This window comes from Hevea brasiliensis, chromosome 5 (assembly GCF_030052815.1).
Source record: "Hevea brasiliensis isolate MT/VB/25A 57/8 chromosome 5, ASM3005281v1, whole genome shotgun sequence".
Taxonomy (NCBI): Eukaryota; Viridiplantae; Streptophyta; class Magnoliopsida; order Malpighiales; family Euphorbiaceae; genus Hevea; species Hevea brasiliensis.
The window spans coordinates 110,303,096-110,308,010 of NC_079497.1; the positions used below are offsets into that span (position 1 = coordinate 110,303,096).

General features: G+C 36.4%; 1 non-coding gene across 1 annotated transcript; it reads left to right on the forward strand.

Moving 5' to 3' along the window:
- The first annotated feature begins 2,801 nt into the window (after positions 1-2,801).
- Positions 2,802-2,907, forward strand: LOC131180426 (small nucleolar RNA R71). Its single transcript, XR_009149200.1, has one exon. It is a non-coding gene; the product is annotated as a small nucleolar RNA R71 (small nucleolar RNA).
- Positions 2,908-4,915: the final 2,008 nt, after the last annotated feature.

The following is a 4,915-nucleotide window of genomic DNA, read 5'->3' on the forward strand; positions in this document are numbered from 1 at the left end:
GCCCTAAAACGATCCCCTCTTGGACCATAAAGTGGCATTTCTCCCAATTCAACACCAAATCATTATCAGCACACCTCTGCAAGATTTTAGACAAATTAGTCAAGCATGAATCAAAATTAGTTCCATATACTGAAAAGTCATCCATGAAGACCTCCATAATTTCTTCAATAAAATCAGAAAAAATGGCCATCATGCACCTTTGAAATGTGCCAGGCGCATTACACAATCCGAATGGCATCCTTCGATAGGCAAAGGTGCCATAGGGACAGGTAAAGGTAGTTTTTTCTTGGTCATCAGGATGTATTGGAATTTGAAAGAAACCAGAATATCCATCTAAGTAACAAAAGAATGAATGCTTGGCTAATCTCTCTAACATTTGATCCATAAAAGGAAGGGGAAAATGGTCTTTTCTTGTAGCATTGTTCAACTTCCTATAGTCTCTGCACATTCTCCAACTTTTCTAGTGGGTATCAATTCATTATTCTCATTTTTAACAACTGTCACCCCACCTTTTTTGGTACAACATGCACAGGACTAACCCACTCCAAATGGGGTAAATAATTCCAGCAGCTAGTAATTTTAGGATTTCCTTTTTCACAACATCCTTCATTGTAGGATTCAATCTTCTTTGATGTTCAATGGAAGGTTTACTATTTGGCTCAAGGAAAATCCTATGCATACAGACTGTTGGGCTAATTCCCTTTATATCATCAATTGCATAACCCAAAACTCTTCTATATTTTCTCAAAACTCTCAACAATTTTTCTTTCTCAATATCAGTCAAAGATGCATTAATTATAATAGGATATGTTTCATTGGGTCCAAGAAAAGCATACCTGAGGTTGGAAGGAAGAGGTTTAAGATCTACCTTTGGGGCATCCTCTACCTTTAATGATGGTGGTTTGATCTCCAAAGTTTGCACTCCTTCAAGTTGAAAAATTGTGGCTTCAGGATGTGGTGGAGAGCTTTCCAAATATTGTGCAAAAGTAGCCATGTTATGATTATCATCATTAATATTCCCACCATGGACTAAGCAATTTTCAAGAGGGTCTTGTGGATAGCTTTTTCTGAAATGCTCTTGAACAATCTCATCAATAATGTCTACCCGCAAACAAGACTCAACTTCTTCATGTTTCCTTTTCATAGCTGGATTGAAATTGAATATCATTTGATCATCTCCCACTCTAAGTGTCAATTTCTCACCCTTCACATCAATTAATGCACCAGCCGTTGCCAAAAAGGGTCTTCCCAATAAGATAGGAACTTTTGTGTCTTCTTCCATATCCAAAATGACAAAGTCCACCGGAATGTAGAATTTCCCAACCTTGATAGGCACATTTTCTAGAATGCCTTCTGGATACTTAATTGAACGGTCTGCCAATGAAAGATACATGTTTGTGGGCTTCAACTCTCCCATATTCAACTTCTCATATATTGAAAGAGGCATTAGGCTGACGCTAGCTCCAAGGTCACATAAAGCATTTGCCACACAATTATCACCAATATGACAAGGAATGGAAAACACACCCGGATCTTTGAGTTTGGGAGGTAACTTCTTCTGGATTATAGCACTGCATTGCTCTCCCAAGTTGATGGTGTCATAATCTTCTAGCCTTCTCTTGTTGGAAAGAATCTCCTTCAAAAACTTGGCATAACTTGGCATTTGGGATAGTGCCTCAGTGAATGGCACATTAATATACAACTTCTTTAGCACTTCAAGGAATTTGCCAAATTGTTTGTCTAGCTTATGCTTGATGAATCTTTGAGGGTAGGGAAGGGTGGGCTTATAAGGTTCAGGTGGGATGTATGGTTTCTCTCCCTCATCTTGCTCACTTTTGCTTTCTTCTTCTTTTTCATTTTTCTTGCTCTCAACTGAATTTTCTTCTTTTGTGCTCTCTTTTTCTTCTCTCTTGTTTTCACTCTCTTGACCAACTTTTTTACCACTTCTCAAGGTTACAACCTTACATTGTTCATGAGGGTTTTGTGGTTGGCTAGGTAGTTTCCCATAGGAATTGCTTCCTGATGAGCTTGCTTGTTGAGCCAATTGAGTCTCCAACATGCGGTTGTGGACTTGTAATTGATCCATGGTTTGTCTCATGTGTTGCATTTCTTCCTCCAATTTACTATTCATCTTGCTTTGTTCAGCAAAAAATTTCTCCATCATGCTTTCCAAGGTTGGCTTCGGTTCATGAGGTGGAAGGGATTGTTGTGCTCTTGCTTGATATCCAAGTTGTGGCTGCCTTGTGGGCTGAAATTGAGGCTGAAATTGAGGTCTATTTTGCTGCATAAACTGCTGGTTATGAGCATGATTTGAGCTTTGGCCTTGTTGAGCAAAAGTTGCTTGTGGTCTCCATGTCGAGTTGTTCACATTAGAGTAAGAATTTCCCATAGGTTTTTGTTGATAACCTCCTGCATAAGCAGCTTGCTCCTGCAAATAATCATCACCATAAGAAGAGTAATCAACTCCACAACTTTGGGTTCCATCTGTGTAGGCAACTTGTTGCACAGTTGTAGGAGTTGAGTTTGTTGCCTTTGTGCAGAAATCACTAAGAAGCTGAGTCAACTGATCAAATCTTGCATTCATGTAGCTAACTGAGTCAAGTTCATAAATCCCAGCCTTCTTTGGCTCAAGTGCTTTAGGATTTCCCCATAAATGGGTATTATGAGCAATCTTCTCTAATAAATCATAGCATTCTTCACTTGTCATTCTCATGAAATCTCCTCCTGCTTGTGAATCAATTGTGTTTCTTATGGCTGGAGTAACTCTGGTGTAGAAATTCTGAACAATCATCCATTTTGGTATTTCATGATGAGGACATTGCCTTTCAAGCTCCTTAAATCTCATCCAAGATTCATACAAAGTTTCATCATCCCTTGGTTTAAAAGCTACCATCAAATTCCTTAAATGAGTAGTTTTCCCAGGTGGGAAAAATTGAGATAGAAAAGCTTGAGATAGCTGCTCCCAAGTAGCTATAATAGCTTGTGGAAGTGAGTCATACCACTCCAATGCTGAATCCCGAAGAGAAAATGGAAATAAGGTGAGCCGAATCACTTCATCAGAAACTCCAGGCTGCCTTTGTGTACCACATATCATCAAAAATTTCTTCAAATGAGAATGAGGATTTTCAAGTGGGCTACCTCCAAATTGTGAATTCTGAACCATTTGAATGAGACCAGTTTTCAACTCAAATTGATTAGCTCCAATAATAGGTCTGTTATCTCTCACATCAGTACATCTAGGAAAAGCATAGTCTAACATGGATCTTCTTTGAGGATCATTTTGATTAACCACAGTATTTTGACCGTTTTGCTCATTTCCTCCATTGTCTCCACCAATAGCTCTATTTTGATTCTCCATATTTTCTATTGTCACCTCTTGCTCAAATCTTTGTTGTTCTTCTTTTTCTGCTTCTTTTTTTCTCTTGAATTCTTTTTTGTTGGCTCGACAGAATTTTTCAATTTCTGGGTTGAACAACAATTCAGTGTCACTTGTTCTTTTCGATCGTCTCATAAACAAGAAAAAGTACCTGAAAAACACAAGGAACAGTAGTGAAAATAAAAGAAAATAAAAATTCTAATTAGCTTAAAACAATTAAAATCCAACTTAAAAACAAACAATTCCCCGGCAACGGCGCCAAAAACTTGATACTGTGTGTATCCGTAAGTGCACGGGTCACAGTAGTATAGTTTTAAAAAATGATATCGATCCCACAGGGAATTGTGTTTAAATTGGAAATAAAAGTATAAGCTAATTAGAGTGATAAAATTTAAAGGTGTAAAATGAAATTTGGAATTAAAATTGGTATTTGAGGAATTAAAACTAAATCAAACAATTAACTAAAATTAATTAAACTAGATTACCAAAAATTAATTTGAAATTTCTATTTATGAAATTTGAGAGGAATTAAATCTAAATTCAATAAAAATAAAAATAAAGTGATTCTAGAGATTGGATTTAAATTGGATTTAAATTTAAATTGGATTTAAATTGAAATTGCTATTTATGAGATTTGGAGGATTTAAATCTAAATTCAATGAAAATTAAATTGATTCTAGAGATTGGATTTTCAATATTGTTTGCATGTGGTTTATCCCTAATTTAGCCAAACACATGAGAATTGCAATTTTGAGGGAAATCAATTCTTAAATTTTTGAAACCTTTTTCAAGCATCTCAAAGTTGGTTTTCATTAAATCAAACCCTGTTTTCACGGTATTTCAAACCTAACAAAAACCCAATTAATGCTCTAATTGATTTTTGGAAAGTTCCCCTTAATCTTCTTAGCTTATTTCTAACACCAAGAAAATAAAGTTTATTGCAAGATTATCCATCCCCAATATTCACTTTTCAGTCCATCTATTAAGGATTAAAACTTAACTTAATGAGGGCCCATTCATCAAGCAAGGCAACAAGCTCACAAGCAATAAATCAAAATGTAACAAATCCCATTTAAATGGCTAAATCAGTTCAAAACCACAATACAAATCAATATTTACAAACCCATCTCTAGAATCTCAATCAACTACTCATAAATCATTATTTAAAGACAAACCCAAATGAAGAAATGAAGAAATAATGGAAATGTAAGCTAAAGGGGTAGAAAAACCAGAAATTTGCAGATTCTGCACAAAAGTGCAGAAAACATGATCTGCAGCTGCTGGAAAAAGAATGCAGAAAGTGCTCCTCCTTCTCTCTTTCTAACTTTTCCGAATTTGCCTCCCTTGCTCTCTATGCCAAGAAAATGATAAAATGAGGCTTTATATAGGCTAAGGGTCTGCCCTAGAATGGGTAAAAGGGGGAAGGTTCCAGAGAAAGTGAGGTAAAAGTCGAGTAACGGAAATGCCACGTCAATTATTTCCAGTAAAAATGACATAAGCCGAGTCAGTTGTGTCGTGGGTTGTGTTGCGGGTTGTGTC